The sequence below is a fragment of the Ostrinia nubilalis genome, chromosome 17 (genome assembly GCF_963855985.1).
Source record: "Ostrinia nubilalis chromosome 17, ilOstNubi1.1, whole genome shotgun sequence".
Classification (NCBI taxonomy): domain Eukaryota; kingdom Metazoa; phylum Arthropoda; class Insecta; order Lepidoptera; family Crambidae; genus Ostrinia; species Ostrinia nubilalis.
This window is the reverse complement of record NC_087104.1, coordinates 2,278,778-2,296,887: the sequence shown is the minus strand read 5'-3', so window position 1 is coordinate 2,296,887 and position 18,110 is coordinate 2,278,778. Positions and strand designations below refer to the sequence as shown.

General features: G+C 36.2%; 1 protein-coding gene across 1 annotated transcript in view; it reads right to left on the bottom strand.

Annotated features, from left to right (window-relative positions):
• The window catches only part of LOC135079825 (pupal cuticle protein 27-like), a 363,223-nt gene that overhangs the window by 132,308 nt on the left and 212,805 nt on the right, over positions 1 to 18,110 (bottom strand). The window lies entirely within an intron of this gene.

Sequence of the window (18,110 nt, the reverse complement as noted above, 5' to 3'; positions counted from 1 at the left end):
AGTCGATTCGTGATTATTTTCATTATAAGTATCGTGAACAACAATTGTGAATGCATCTAAAATCACTTCAGATGTGTAATTTTCTTTAAGTATCTCGATTCTATGATTGCCTACAAGTATTTGACCAATGTGATGATTACAATATTTAGAATGTGTTGCGAAAGGGCTGGCACGAAGGGTTTGTATATTAAATGTTTAAGTAAACCTTGAATAAGGTATAAAGGTTAGACTTTTGATTCAGTTGTGACAGAATTGAACTTTGAAACAATAGCTAGGTGGTAATAAATATTCACCTGACAGCGCATCATATTTAAAGTCTTGAAGTGAGGAATTGCATCTTCCAGAACCACTCGAATTCATAAACCGTTATGTAAAAAATACTTCAAATTGGCCTGAAATGAAATTGAATCCGTGACCCGCGGGTGTCATTATAGAGCTATCACGGCATAGGTCGTCAAATAACTTAGTTAGAACTTATCAGAGATATTATCCCTACTAATATAAATGCGAAGTAACTCTGTCTGTATGTTATGCTTTTATGCTTTCAGGCCTAAACCATTGAACCGATTATGATGGGTATAAAATAGTTGAAAATGAAAATGAAAATTATTTATTTGCAGAATGTGGTACATTAGATGTTACATAATGAAATAGAGCAGAACGCAAATGTTTGAGTCCCGGGATATGAAACAGGAAAGCGCGCTTTAGGCTGGGTTGCACCATCTTACTTTAACTTTGACAAACGTCAAAAATCTGTCAAATTATAAACAAAAAACACCTGTTATAATTAAAGTTACGGTCAAAGTTAGGTGGTACAATTCAATCTTTAAAGTTTTTCAGTGACAGACAAAATTTCACGCGGCCGAATTTGCGGGCAAAATTAGTAACATATAAAATCTACGTCAATATTTTGATAATTAATTTAATTAGTTTTTTCATGTTTGCTATTTATCAAAACCAGGATTTCTTATTGATGACATAACTCGGAAACATCGGGAGCTTTTTCCGAACAAGTTGTGTTGAAAAATCACATCTATTACAAGTAGTTAAGATACACAAATGTTTGATGCACTTTCATCTTTACTCATACATCTTAGTCTACATATCGTAGCTAAACGGCCTTCACGATTTTAATAATAAAGATTTATACGAAAGAATACATACAATAGTAACTCTGTCAGTTTATTACGCTTTTATACGTAAACCAATTTTGCATAGAGCTATCTCTATACAGTGTGAGTCACGTTAAAGTGTACATATGAAAATAGATGAAACTAGACCTATTTTTATCGACAAAAAGAGGTCAAAAAATTTTTGAGATTTTTTTTTATTTTTTTATAGAATTTTTTTTCTTCCAATTACTTATTGTAAATAAAACGTAATAACTTTTAAACTAAGTGGTATATCCTGATAAAATAAAAACAGTAATAATGCTAAATAACAGGCAATACTAAAAAAGTACATAAAATACACAAAAAAGGCCAACAAATAATAAAAAATGCTTTTACATTCGTGTTTTTTTGGTTACTGGATGTTTTTTTTTTATTTTCTATTTGATAAAATTTTTGTATGGGAAATCCATTATCTGAGCTACGAGTATTTCCCATTGAGACATCCCGTTTTTTACTGGATCCCGTTTAGTAGTATCATGTTTTAAAATTAACATTCACACGAACATCCCGTTTGCAGTGTCTCGCAAAAAACCGATCCGTTTGAATTTGGAATTCGAATTTCAACACATACTTTGATGTGGAACTGGACTTCTTCAACTTTCATAATTGTGTTCACACGACAATACAGTTTTACAGCTCCTGCATCACTGGATCCCACTAAGCTGGATAGCAGGACAGGGCCCTTACATGTTGTAGATAAAGGATACAATAATGGGGGAATTTTCATTATCAAGACGTCCAGAAAAGGTGGTTTTCATTGGTAGTTTCAAGCAATAATTACTTTTTATGACTTTACATCGGCTCAGGCCTGAAATATCCGTTTTACTAAAATGTATTTTCAACCGACTTCAAAAAAGGAGGAGGTTATCAATTCGACCCGTATGTTTTTTTTTTTTTTTTCTATGTTTGTTACGCGATAACTCCGCCAATTATGAACCGATTTGAACAAATCTTTTTTCGGCGTATAGGTAATACCTCAAAGGTGGTCCCATTTAAATTTAATAATAGAAAAAACAACCCCCAAGGGTGGAAAATTGGGGATGAACTTTTTTATACGCAATATCTCCGCCGATTATAAATCAATTTGAACGATTATTTTTTTGTTGAATAGGTATTATCAAAAGGGTGGTTTCATGCGAATTTGAAGAAAATATTTCACCCCCAAGGGTGGAAAATTGGGGTTGAACTTTTTTATACGCAATATTTTTAATTTTTAGTTTTTTTTTGTTTTCACGCATTTGAAGTCGGTTTTATTTTTTTAAAAAGTTATTCGCAAAATGTCTGCTATTCAGAATGTGAGCACGTCTTTTGCATAATGTCTGTTTCCAAGAATGACAGTTTTTGTACAATGTTCGCTTTTGGCACATACTGAAATTAAAGAAATGTAATTATGAATATTTTCTGAGACTGCACACATTTTAAATTGAAGACATTTCGATAAAGCTGACAAAATACGAATGCAAACATGATGAGTACGTAGACTTTTTGAGAATTGTATCTACATTTTAGGCCTGCTATCTCAGGCCTTTTGGCCTTTTGGCCTTTATATCTACGCAAGTACGCCCGGCAAGCGAAAGATGGTGGGTTCAATTCCCGCCTTCGGCAGTTCGATTTTTTCAAGTTACTTATAATTTGGTTTGAGATTTGAAATGCAACTCTTAACGCTAAAAATTGTAATAACTACGCAAGTAAAGTAACAGGCAGAAGCTAGTAATCACATCGTGTGCACCAACACCAAATCGTGTCTAAATAGATACGTCTGAAATGTAGGCAAATGACGCCATCGCAGCACTAGTTTATTAATTGTCCAAGAAAGCCGGTACATGCTTTAGTGTGCATCAAAAGCACGACTCTTGGTAAAAGGGACACGACCGTGCTGTTCTATAGATTTTAGGTCTTAAAAACTTAATAAATATACTGGATTTTTGAGTAAAATAAAAAAAAATGCAAAAGAGCAGAAAAAACTCATACAAAAAACATAACCCTCCTTCTAGCGCAGTCGGGTAAATACTGACAAATCAATTGATTTGAGAAATTACTTTACTCACTGGAATTTTTCTCTTTTCTCGTCGTGCCGTATATATTTTTGAATACGATAATAATTGTAATGTATTAAACTGATAAAAACAGTCCTTATGCATTTCAATTGCATTTCAAAAACACCAAATTATGGTATGAATAAGTATTAATCTGATAAATACTTATCAATAAAGTTTTAGGTAATTTATAAAAGTTTAATTGTAGTCCATCAAGAACCCTAGACCCGTGAATACGCCATAAGAAAAGAAAAACACTGCTGTAGCTCCCAGTTTAGTAAGAATATTGGAGACTAATTGAGTGAGAAGATGACATGATAGCTATTACAGACTGGGAAATCCTATGGTCCCGCCTAATAATATTAATATTCTATGGTTTACACGATATTAGAATAAGTACAAAACTTAGAACTTTTCAGCCCAATCCCATTAAATTATTACAAGCTATTATTTAGCATCACCTGTCTTAGTAAATCAAACCTCCCAAGATGGCTGACCTACTTTCTTGTATATTCGAGCTAAAATGTTGCATTCTTATGTAAATCGAGGATGCAATATCTTTAACGCCATATTTGCCACTTATGATGGTGTTAGACGTCAAACTTTAAGGATGATTTGACGTGTTTTTCAATTACCTACGTTTCGAACCTAGCACACAAGACGTATGTTACGAGTATGTACCTACCCAAATAGAATCGCGGCGAACCATGGTTATGTTCCTGATCCTGACTCATTTATATTGAAAAACTAATTAAATAACTAATCTTTCGTTCGTTCGTATCAGCCAAATGACGTCCACTGCTTAATAAAGGCGTCCCCCAAGGATATAACACCGGTCCTGCGCTGCCCGCATTCAGGTTCTTCCCGCGACCTTCACCAGATCGTCGGTCCACCTATTAAGAGGCCGGCCCATGCTACCTAATATCTAATACAATGTGATTCTTCTGATTACTCAAAAGAAAACTGTCTTTCTTTCGTTCTTAATTTTCAGGCACATTATTGTCTTGGTTGATATTGTAAACAAAATCTAAAATAGTCTTGCATTTCTACTAGTCAGAAAATGAAGCAAAAAAATCAATATATTTCTACAGAACCCTTCCAATTGCTCATCACATCTTAACGTGACGTGTACATAAAATCAATAACTGACCACCCAGGTCATACGCCACACGTTTATCGTGATACTATATTGGTATTAAAAGTTATATTTCCATGCTTAAACGATGCTATTAACGAAGAATGTGGATCATCAGAGCTTAAGTTTAATTAAAGAATTTTAATTGCAAAACCGGTGCGGAGTAGGATACGGTAAAGGATGTGAGCTTATAAAGCTCGTGGCTAAGTTCAGAGTACGCCATTTGTTTATGGAGCTTCCGGTGTGTTAGCAAGAATCTAAATTTAGAATTCTAGGAGAGAGACTCATTTTATCGTGCGTGGTGTAGCAATCGGTCTAGTACTTGATCAGCTGTCGTGACTGAAGTAGCTTTTTGAATGCATTATTTAAATACTTTTCGGACCCTACCATTATGTTGACGAAGCCTTGAAATCCTAAATTTTTCTGGAAACGAGTGGTGATTCATCATGTTGTGTGTGAATTAGTTTCAGAATCTACAGAATGCCAAATCTCTATGCTCTGGATTGCTTGTAAAATTTAAGGGAGAAAGAAGTCGAAGCTCTTGCGCACTTTGAATAAAGCTAGTTTTCACTAAATTAAAACAATTTTGGATTGAGAACCTACAACCATAAACCTAATGTATTAAAAATGTAGGTACTCCCTGTGTAACACAGGGAGTAGGTACCTACGTTTTTAGAGTCGCTTCATAAATTTAGCAGCGGGGACTATTTTGGTGCCATAACATTTTTTTTCTAAATGTAAGTTTTGATTCGTTTTGTTTTTTAATTGGTGGTACCAAATAAAGATGTATGTTTCTTTCAAATAGCTTAGAAATTAATCTATTTTGAAACCAGTAGGTTTATTAAAATTGTTGAAATGCTCTTTAACATAAGCAATCCTTTCAACTTGGCTATGATATTTATCCAAACTGAAGTTTCATTGAAGGTGCTCTTTAATGCAATCTACTTGAATCGGCACGATTTACCATACAATTCAGACAGTGATGCATTATTGCAAGACTGCAGATTTTATCGTTTTGTAACTTTGAATTTCATCGGACATTTAATGTAGTTTAGTTACTAGGCATCAGCCATTTTATATCGACTGAAATTAAGGTCACAACCTCCAATAGTGTCAGTTAAATTAACTCCTGCTTGAATTTGATTTTCCTCAATCGGATCAAGGACTCAAAGTGCCCCCCGAAGTATATTAGAACCATATTTATTTATAACTAGCTTTTCGCACGCGGCTTCGCCCGCGTGGAATAATGTCTGTCGCAGAAAAACTTTATCGCGCGCGTCCCTGTTTCAAAAACCGGGATACGAACTATCCTATGTCCTTTCCCGGGACTCAAACTATCTCTATGCCAAATTTCATCAAAATCGGTTCTGTGGTTTAGGCGTGAAAGCGAGACAGACAGACAGACAGACAGAGTTACTTTCGCATTTATAATATTAGTATAGAGTATAGATCAGGTGGAATTAGGAGTCGTGAATACCCCAACGATGAAAGTTTCAGACTGGCCGACTCGAGATCCGAGGAACGGTGGCCGAAACTCTACCGCTGGACGATTGTGGTGAACCCACTCGTGACACAACGGGACTATTCCCACCTCTCGTTCCCACCACTGCAACTCCTGTGTAGCCAGGATCTACAGCTTGACTGCCATAAAAACCCAACCAATGAAGGTCAAGTTTGTCCCGGGGGAATGCTACTCGCCACTCGTGACACAAGCATATTTTTAACTTACCACGAGGGGTTACGGAACTATTACTAAATTGATACTACTACTTAACATTCTTTAAAAAAAAGTAATGATTGTAAAGTTTGCACCAAAATGGGAACTCACTTTGTGTTTAACCAACTTTTCGAGAGAGTGTTACACTGAACAAAATTACCAAATACTATGGAAAAGTATAGAACGCTTTTTGCCAATTCATTATTGGTAAATCTGTGGTAATAGATACGATAGATACGAGAAACAGATTATCTTCAGATAAGTTAACCAATGGCTTTTAGGATACTCATCTGCAACATTTGTAAGACATTTTTTAACTTCAGCTTTAAACTAGCGCTTATATTAATGTACCTAATTGATAATTAAACAAATTAGGTGTACCTAAGCCAAAAAAGGATTTTCAGCTCATAATTGGGATATCATAATTCATATTATGATGAATTGGACCAGGGATGTTATGGTTATGTAGTTTCGGTTATGGATACGGTTACGGATTTAGGAATAATATTATACCGGTTTCGGTTACGGTTACGGATATATGTGCTTAAGAACGCAATTTTCAATAGTTTTTCAACACGGTTCATTCATGGCCGCACACTTTACATCTAAAAAAAGTAATAAAAAAATAAAAATTGATACTAGATGGCATTATAAAGGTAAATCAGGCTGTTATGCCTTTACATATAATGCTACATGAAAAACAATTTAAACTGCCTACATCCGAAACTTTTGAATCGATTACGGTTACGGATATACATAACATCCCTAAATTGGACCCTTGGATTGGACCATAACAATACAATGATCCGGCACTGGTTTTCAGCGGGCACCTATGCTGAGGGCGCGAGAACGAAAATAAAAGAAAAAATTTCACAACCATAACACAAAATATAACAGAAGACAAACTCCATACTAAACGCGCTCGAGCCACGCACACATAGACACCGCTCTAGCAAGACTGTCTTGGACGAATGCGAGCGCGACGTGGCGCGACAGACGTTCGCCACACGTTCGCTGTGGTTCGCTTGAGTCACGCGCCGGTCAACCGCCTGTGATATTATTTTGTTTTGCGAAATTGACGAAAATGAGTGAACAGAAAAAGTCGTATTATAATATTGTTCGGTATTTGGTTGCTTAAACTCATCATTAAATACCGAATTTTCATTTTTTAAATTACCAGTTGATTCGGGGAGGTAAGTAAGTTATTTATTTGAATTTCAATTGAAATTGAAAGCCAACTCAATTATTAGGAATATCGAATTGTTTTAGAGAGGTTTTAGGAATTATTGGATAACTAGCTTTTGCCCGCGGCTTCACCCGCGTGAAATTTACAGTTTGTCACAGATCGTCATAAATTATAGCCTATATGTTATTCAGGGTTATAAACAATAATACTGTAAAGTTACATCAAAATCCGAGTAGTTTTTGCGTGAAAGAGCAACAAACATCCAGACATCCAGACATACAAACTTTCGCATTTATAATATTAGTTGGATAATAGTGGACGTCATTTGGCTGAAAACGAACGAACTCAACTAAATACTACTTCCTTCTTGTGTATTTGTTTGCAAACTATTACTATAATAACGTACTAAATATAAATAAGTATACGGATATCTGTTACTGTTTTTCTTGCCTATTAGTATTAAGAGTAACATTTTTCTATCATAACGAAATAAACGCAACACATGACAAGACAACCCTAGCGCGACGGCCGAGCGTGCGAGCGAGAGAGGTATGCAAAGCGAGGTACATACATGAGTTTACCTTCTGTTATATTTTGTGACCATAATCAGAAGTGTGTCATCAAATCAGGAGAGGTCCAATCATTATTGATTTATTATTATTAGTTTACGACTCTCTGTTTCAAATAATCACAAATAATCTCTAACCTTTACCGAAACGCAATCGCAAATGATACCTTTCAATAACTGAGACATGAGAAAATCTCAAATTGAGTTCCACTTTGCAAACGAGTCAGTTACAGAAACAAATATAATTTTCGTCACGTATTTTTAAGGCTGGGAGTAGATTAGTGGGTGTCAGACAAATATTTCAGGTGACATATTTATGCAATAGTTATAACTTAATTTTTTTCGCATTGATAGACTGGTGACCTATTAGGTACTTTTACATACTCAATCTGTGGTTCTTTCATTCGTTCGTTTCAACCAAATGACGTCCACTGCTGGACAAAGGCAGGACCAGTCGTTATAGAAATCCTTGGTTCCCCTAGTCCCACGCTACCCGCATCCAAGTACTTCTTGCGACCTTCACCAGATCGTCGATCTACCTAGTGGGGGGCCTGCCCGTGATCTTTCCAATCTGTAAATAAAATGATCATTTGTAATCTTTTGAAAGTTTCAGGTTCGTGATTTCCAAAAAAGCACAGTTTAAATATTTTTTTCAGGCGCTTCGTTCTACTATTGGTTAGAATTAGAATAACGCATTCTTTGAGTAGAACAAAGATTTCCGTTATGCAATGTTAAGTAAAATTGATATAAACATTGGCCAGGATGAGCATCCTGTGCATTAACTGCATTGCAAATGACGTGATTCCCTAACTGCCTCACGTCCTGGTGAGCTCACAATCTACGCTAAACTTAGTAAAGCCGAGACCACACTGGTGGTGAGAACAACTAGTGATTTAGCACAGTACATTGTTAATCAGAATTCTTTTCCTGTTTGTTTCAAATAATATTACAGCAAAAAATGTGTGTCCCAGAATTGGCTTTTGTTTAAGAAATTTTATTCTAGAATAGTCTCTACGCTACAGCAGCTCTGGCAGTCGGTAGCTCTAGCAGTGTTTATTTCTGTCAAATAAGCTTGTTTTTAATCAAAATTAGACTATCCAAAGCATATTAGAAATAGGTACTTTACCACAACAAGTTTAAACAAAGAGGGTTGTCCTACGAAATGCAGGCTACTGATTTGTAATGGATGCCTAATTACCGTAAAGAAAAGAAATAAAGTCAAATTCCTGTGCAAATTATTATTCCAAAATCCACCGTGTGTCCTAATCCTAACATTAAATCAGAGGCATCGTGAAAATCATTCTGTACGCCTGATATTTAAACCGCCATCTGTTGATGATTTATGGCACCATATTTCACTGTTAGCAATAATCTCCGCCAGTTAGTTTGAATTGTGATCGTTTCTTTCGATTTTACATAAGGCAAGACTAAATATTATTGATTTTTATTATGTGTAGGCTACCTTCAGTCTATAGCGTCACAGACTATGATTTTGTTAGAAAAGTAAGTTTGAACTGAATAAGATTAAGTAATTATTAGCGTTAAGCTTAATGTACTGTCACTGTCACTTTAGTTTTTAGAAAATTACCTAGGTCAGACATCATATCTGTGATAAGTTTATGAAAACTGTACCTAGCCCTTTAACTCTATTACTAAAAACACGACTCATTCGTTATTAAAACTTCAACTTCAGTTTTTATGATAGATACTGTTCCTTGAGTTTGTAAAATTGAGTTGCATCACAACACAACGTAGTAGCGACCATTTGTTACTTCATAAAAAAGTAAATGCTCTATTGTACACCCACCTTAAGCCTAACACATTATAAATAACTATTGAAAAATCTCCTAACAAATAAAGTTAAATAATTATCAATATCTCGTGTCGTAATTGAGCTATAAATCCAAGTAGAAGTGTCTCGTTGAAACACTGATTACCCCGACTTCCCTTAAGCTTCAGCCAAACCAACGCGTGCAGATCGCCATCGCCGACGCCACCATAGGCCAATGACAGGTCACGCGTCCTGTCATTGGTCTTGCGTCCTGTCATTGATTTATGATCGCCATCACTGTGCGTGCATAGATAGGCCAATGACAGGACGCGTTGATGTAAACTCATCGCTACAAATTCATACACGATATCTGATCGCCATCGTGCACGCCAGCTCGCGTTGGTTTGGCTGAACCTTTAAAGCAAACGTCATATTTAATAATCTGTGTGAATTACAAATTACAATCACGATCACGGAAATATGGCAACATAACCGTTTAAGTGCGTGTCAGACGCGTAAGTTGCGTCGAGTTAAATTAAATGCCTACTACGATGAGTTATAATCAATTAAGTTTTACAATGTTCTGATGATGGCCCACCAAGCTACAACTGTGGCATTTTATGTGGTTTTATTAAGTGTGATTTTGCAACTAAACTTATTTTTAGGGTCTTAATTTTAGCGACTTCATTTATGTTGCCAGTATTCCCTCCCTCCCAGCATTCTAGTTTTTCTTTTTACAATTATTCCTATTCAAAATCTTATCATCTATCTATATAAATAAAATGAATTTATGTTCGTTAGTCTGATTAAAACTCGAGAACGGCTAGGCCGATTGAGCTGATTTTGGTTTTAAAATGTTTGTCGTAGTCCAGGGTAGGTCTAAACGGTGAGCAAATACGCGCGCGATATTGTTTTTCTGTGACAGACAAAATTCCACGCGGGCGAAGCCGCGGGCGGAAAGCTAGTAATAAATAATTATTGCATTATTTTGGACAAACAAACCTTTCAAATATAGATTGAAATAACCTTTGAAGCAAATACACGTATGGTTCTGTTAATTTTAAGATCTTCCTGCGTGTAACTACCAAAATTCAATTAAGTTTAATTAGAACTTACAATATAAGTGTCTGTAAACTTCAAAACTTGTAGTTTAGGTAAGCATGGTTTATTAGATTGGTACTGGAGATTTTATCGCATAGTATGCCTTTTGGCTTAATAAAATTCTAAGACTGTGACAGTGGGTTTAAGTGTCTTGCATTATACTGAGTGAAAAAAAACCGTTAAATCATAACTATCGTTATCATCATCATTTCAGCCACAGGATGTCCACTGCTGAACATAGGCCTTCCCCAATGATTTCCACATCGCTCGGATAATAGCGGCTGCATCCAGCGCCTTCCTGCTACCTTTAAGTAATGATAAAATCATAATTATTATAGACAAATATTATACGCACATGGACTACTTGTGAACAAGTGATCGTTGTGTAGAGTTTGAGTTACTTTTTTTTTTTGTTTAATGGCAACCAAACCTCTCTGGGAGGTTTATTTCTGCCAACGTCGAGTGAAAATTGACAATATAGTTATCAATAGAACGTGGGTGTTTCAGTTCTATTGATTTTTCATGGATTCCGTGGAGTTAAGTATGCCCGAAAGCAGGTTTCAAGACGCCACCGGGTCCAAAGCGGGTTGTTCATACGACAACCCACTCGACACTCGATGCGCGCTCAAATTCGAAGTATTTCAATGTTTTTTATAATTTATCACTTCACTGCACTTTAGAACACAAAATAACACCAAATTTGTACACTAAAGTCCATTAAATAATAAATTGAAACCATTAAAACAGATCGACCATGCTTCCCGTTCAACTACCCTCCACGGAATCCCCTTGAGTTACTTTAGAACAGTGGTTCTTAACCTTCAAGTCATGAGGGAACATTTTGCCAAATTACTGTCTTGTCAGGGACCACGTTTTTTTTTCTTTAAAATCAATGAAAGGGTCGATCGATTTCTCGTCCACTCTGCGCCGTTTGCGTTGTGTTGACTCAACTCATCACGTCACGTCACTTGTTTATTACGATGTCTTCGTGGATCACTAGGAATACCTCCAGGGACCACCGGTTAAGAACCACTGTTTTAGAAGATACTATTGTACCAATAACCTTTTATAACTTTACAGTAATAAACTCTAGATTGCAAATGATTCATTTGACCCAAGAAATATTTGACTTTAGTTCTAATAATAATATTACATAAACAAAACACAACTAGGCGGAGATGTTCCCTCCTAGCATTACCTAAAAGTCAGATACATAATAAAATTGTTAGCAAATACCTAGAAATCTGTATTCTGCTAAGTCGTGATAGCTGTTTCAAAAGCGTATAATAAACGAAAACAATGATAGAGTAGAAATATTCGCAATACGATGAAATAAATTTATGGTTTAGCACCATAAATCTTTATTTACATAGCATTTAGATTTACAGCTCTCACATAACTTCATAAGTAGGTACATAACCATCTAACATTATCCATACTACACACATGTGTTTCTCAAATACGAAAATAATTATCTAACCTCAAGACAAGAGTTTAAGAGTCATCATTTTTTTGGCATTAAGGCGGCGATACACATGCCAATATAATTTTTTGAAAACGCTGCGTGGAATTCCAACCCACAAGATGGACCGAGACCTCATAAAGGTAGCAGGAAAGCGCTTGACGCAGGCTGCTACCATCCAGGAAATATGGAAAGCATTGGGGAAGGCCAATGTTCAGCAGTGGCCGTCCTGTGGCTGAAATGATGATGAAAGGCATACAAGGACATGAATTATATGCATTACACATTGCGTTAGTTATTATAATAATCCACTGCTGAACATAGGCCTCCCACAATGATTTCCATATTGCCTGGATGGTAGCGGCCTGCGTCCAGCGCTTTCCTGCTACCTTTATGAGGTCGTCGGTCCCTCTTGTGGGTGGAAGTTCCACGCGCAATTATAATTATAATTGCTCATGACGTTAGAAAAAATGTAAGCTAATTTTTCGTTTAACTGGCACGTGTATAGCCGCTTTTAAAACAAAAATACAGGTCTCTACATTTTTTCTAGCATTATTACTTAAACAGGGGCCAAAAGCCAACCGGCCAGTAAGTAACACCGTATAAGTATAACAGTCAATTATCTAGTCAACATTTCATTTGTTTTTGCCAATTAAGTATGATTACTGAGGTGTTGAACTGACAGACCAAAAGTCAAATTGACCTCAACTAAAATTGAGATGTTTTTTGAGTAATAACTCTTCCGGGACCATCATTTTGTTATGAGAGATGTTATGTGTAATTTGATCCATTAGGCAAACGACGGATTAGCAAGCTCAAGTGGCAGGGCACGTGGAACTGATGGCCGATGGAGCAAAAAGTTTCTGGAATGACGTCCACCCAAAGGTGGACATGATGACCTTATAAAAGTCAAGGAAGTACAAGTAGGAGGAAGGAAGGCGCTGGACGCAGGCTGCTCTAAGCCGGAAATAATTGGAGGCGGCAAACATCGAATTTAACAAGTGCTGAAGGAAGTTTTCGATAATCCGAAACTGCCATACTAATCAGAAGCTCTAAATGTGACCTACAGAATCAAATCTAGTACCAAATTATTCAAGCCGATTCACCGCACAGCTTCATCATATTTCTTTTTAATTGAGAGGGCTGTCTCCAATGAGGTTACAACTCTCTTTAGACTTCATCAGTCACCATAGAAATCTGACTTGACTCAATCGGGCCCACCACCCTCATAAATTATGGGTCCCAAAGACTAACCTACTTAAGTGGTGGATTTAGAGGCCTGGTGGATTGCCACTAGAATACAGGTCCACCACTTAAGTAAGTTGTTAGAGTAGCAGGTATATCGCAACTCCACCCAGTCCTCGCTCGTAACTTCCAAATTAACTATCTCACGATTATCAAAGATTGTCCTAATTCGTATCTAATTTTCATCAAATGAACCCATGATTTAACTCATTTCGTCATTTGACCTTTGTGCTGCAGCTAAATTTAAAATTGCAAAACTTTATGAACTCTTCGTACCGTCAGCTTGACATGATTGAATTGCAATGTCTGTCGATCGTATAATAGTTGAACTAAATCGAGGAATTTGGAAGCATCATTAGGTGAATTAAATGAGTCATTGAACGGAGCTTTTGCTCTTAATTTTTAAGTTTCTTTACTCCTACATAAATATGTTACACTCATATGTAGGTAGTACGCACGAACATTAACTTCGAACTCTTTCTATGTTCTTCTGATTAATTTCGTTGCGGGTCCAATGACATTTTAACTTTCCCCCGGGACAAACTGGACCTTCATTGGTTGGGTTTTTATGGCGGTCAAGCTGTAGATCCTGGCTACACAGGAGTTGCAACGGTGGGAAAACTTACTGTACTGTACTTACAGTAGATACCAAGTCAATTACCCAGAACATTTAATAGAAATATGACTGATGGTTTAAAATACTCTATTTCATCGTCATTATGTGAATGCAAGTGCATTGTCACAATCGTTATGTTCGTTGCAAACGTCTGCTCTGTAATTGGCCTCGATGCCGACTCAATACGTCAACTTTGGGGTTCCTTAAGACATTGAAAGAACCGCCTTAAAATGTTCAATAATTTAAAGCTTTTGTTGCACAGAGCAAACAGTAAAAAATGCGATATAAAATCAATCCCAAACAATGTTTGGATATTGTTAGCTCTCATAATAGGAATCATGACTCTAGATCATTAGTGCCCAAAGGGAGGCGCAAAGAGCTTTAAAGGGGGGCGCGGGCCATCTGTGTACTCAAGTATAAAAAACCTGCGACCGCTGAGAGAATGCATTCCAGACTGCTCGATACGACCAATAAATAATCTTGACTGGATGAGGGGGGGCGCGGAATTTTTTGTATGGTCGAAAGGGAGCGCGTCTCAAATAAGTTTGGGAACCAATGCTCTAGATCATAACACACAACTGCCTTTCAGTTTTGTCAATTAAGAACTCTTAAAAATATTAAATTAGAGTTGGATTTAATCCAAGTTGGCCACCATTTTACTGTTTTTAATTTCTAAGTTTTCATTCAAAGTATATTTACGACACTCCGAAGCTCAGTGGGTCTAGCTAGATAAAGTGCACATTATAATCGCAAACCTGTCGAAAAATTTTCGAAAAGCCTTTTTTTGTATGGAATTTTGACGGATTCAATTTTCAATTCGATCAAAAGGTGCAACTTGCCTAGGGGGGAGAACAGTTAAACACTTCATATATTTACCTTAGCACTGTATAGTTATTTTAGGAAACTCCCAATCTACAGCGGTTACAAATACGGATCCCTTCTCTTTATTCCCAATCACGCTTGACATTTGCAACTACTGAACCCTGATAATCTTCATCGCAAGTATTTGGAACGAGATAGGATCACCAATTTAGTAATAAGGTATCTTCATGCATTGTAACTGTCATATTATCAGATTTAATTCGTTAAGATGTCATAGATATTAATATTACTGCATCTAAAGGACATTGACCGCCTATGTATAAATATAGAGTTCAGTACAAAGATCAGTTAATAATTGTGGCCAAAAATCGCTAAATTTCACAAAATTTCCTGTTTTTTGTGACCAGATACATGAACATGAAAACGTGGAAAAAATGAGGTTTAACTGGTTACTGGGTAGGTACCTATATTACGTGAGATTCAGAATTTGATTCATATCAATTCAAGAATACTAGATCTAGCGGCTAGATTAAATGATCTCAGATCGCCATCTCTAATAGCTTTGCTTGCACAAGCTTGAAAGCGATTCAAAGAGAGCTTTAAATAGCTTTCTTTGAATTGAGCTATGCAGGCCGCCCCCAACCGGCCATTGTGGTAATCATTGGGGGAGGCCTATGTTCAGCAGTGGACGTCCCATAGCTAAATGATGATGATGATGAAAACTACCTATGATTTCCAAACCATCGTGTGTCTCCACCATGTACACATCTTGTGCTAGTAGTATAAGTAGTATAATAGTGTCTGAGTTTCTTGCGCTGCTTCTTCTCAGCACTGGCCCATTTATTGTCCTGAAGCAGTGGTAGGGTTAATACTGGGACGTATAAAAGTGCTTTTTTAAAGCCTACTTACAGAAATAAATGAGTTTTACTGAGTTTTACTGAGTTTTACTGAGTTTTACTGAGTTTTACTGAGTTTTACTGAGTTTTACTGAGTTTTACTGAGTTTTACTGAGTTTTACTGAGTTTTACTGAGTTTTACTGAGTTTTACTGAGTTTTACTGAGTTTTACTGAGTTTTACTGAGTTTTACTGAGTTTTTTACCATCTGAGAACTAAACTTAGCGTTTCAATTACAATAATCTGTAAGTAGTCTTAGCTGCCTACGTCGAAATAAAATTACTGCCTCTGCTGTAATATTAATATATTAATATTACCGTATTGATACTAATCAATTACAACAACCCAAATTAAATTCAATTACGACATTCACACTTTTCTATAATGGAAACATATATCACACACTTACAGCCCACATAAAAGCCTTCCAATACACATAGACATAAATCAAACAATTACTTAGTGTTGCCCCATCTTGTTTTATTTTGATATAGTGTTGTGTGTAGACCATAATTAAAAGGTTAATTAAGAATTACGTGCCGAAAGATGAACACATAATTCAAACTATGGTATTGGTTGCCTCTGGCATAGTAACTATGGTAAGTTCATAATAGTTCACAATTTCACAAACGTATGGCTCAATACTGAATGAGTTTTGGTCATAAATAAAGATCGTTGGTCAATAAATGGACATTAGTTGTTAATTTGTAAGATCGATGCGTTTTAATTGAATTTTTGATTATTGGGAGAAGTCAGGCTATCAAATATAATTACTTGTTAAGGCGATCTTGCACTCGTCCGGGTCAAAGCACAATAAAATTGATTGTGGTTCATCGTAGATTTATTACAGTATTATACAAATATTTCACTAGCTATATCGATGACGACAATGAAAACAATGTTGTCTTTAAAAAAATCAGTTGACCTAACATGTCTGACTTATGACTGATTAAGTAACAATAGTTTATTGAATTACTTCTTGGTTTATTTTATTTCATGCACCACACCTATTGGTCGATGGATTACTTCTCAACTATAATATAGAATTTCACCAAACTGAAAAATAATCCATCGCAGAACCGTAGTTGTTATTTCATAAATCAATAAAATGACTGTGAAAAATATGTGAAGACTCTCATGATTAAACAAAATGTGAAAGTGTGTAAGTACACGAGCTATTTCAATGCATAGTTTTTCGACTTAAGTATTTCGACTTCGAGAACTTGAGTATTTCGACCAAATCTCATGTACCTACCAATCTAAACCATTTCTAATTTTTGAAAATGTAACCCAAATTAAATATTAACCTTGCCTTGTGACCTGTATTAGATGTTTCAGATAGTTCAGATGACAGCACTTCAAGCTAAAGTCTGGGGTCTCTTATGTAATTGTAATAGAAGTGATATTGCAACAAAAATTTGTCTGATGCTGTCGACTCTACCCTACTTGTTTTTCAAATTACGACATGTCAAGGCCGCTTCAATTAAACGGATTTGCTTACATTAAACAGTTTATTTCATGCTAACGATACATCGAGGCTGAGCACGTCAAATTATCTAGATTTATTTGGATAACCTAGATTTTATGACGGAGAATAAACTTTTGGGGCGCATCGTGTCACGTTTTCGTTTTGATTATTTTTATAGTTGGTTTTATTGGACTCATTAGTGTCTGTTAAATGTTTGGCTGATTACAATAATTCATTTGAATCTTTATAGATATTTCAATGAAATAATCATCATACTGGCTGCTAGGTTGAATGCAGATGGGGCAGCAAGGTTCTGGAATGGAGGCCGCGTACCGGAAAACGCAGCGCGGGACGTCCACCCACAAGGTGGACCGACGACATCATAAAGGTAGCAGGGAAGCGCTGGATGTAGGCCGCTACCAATCGATCAACATGGAAAGCATTGGGGGAGGCCTATGTTCAGCAGTGGACTTCCTATGGCTGAAATGATGATGATGATGATGAATTATCATACTGTTATTAACTGTGGGCGACGGTATCATGCGCAAAAAATATCATATTTTTCTACTTCAGAAATTCAACTGTCGATTGTGAAAACCGCATAAAAATCCGTTCAATAGTTATTTACTTTTTCGCGAACAGACAGACGCGGTAGAGGACTTGGTTTTTTAATATGCAGTGATGACCTGATGATGATGATGATGACCCATCAAACACCTTGCAGTCATAAAACAAGGTATAAACGCACCATTAAAATATCCATCATGACCTCTAGACACTTAAAAGTATTTCAAAGCTTTAGTTCAATTAAACTAGAATTTAATAACCTGCAATAATTACTCACTTAGTTTTGCCATTTGGCAATTATTACATCACTAATTGCGCCCTCTAGTTCGATAATTATAGTGGTCTATGA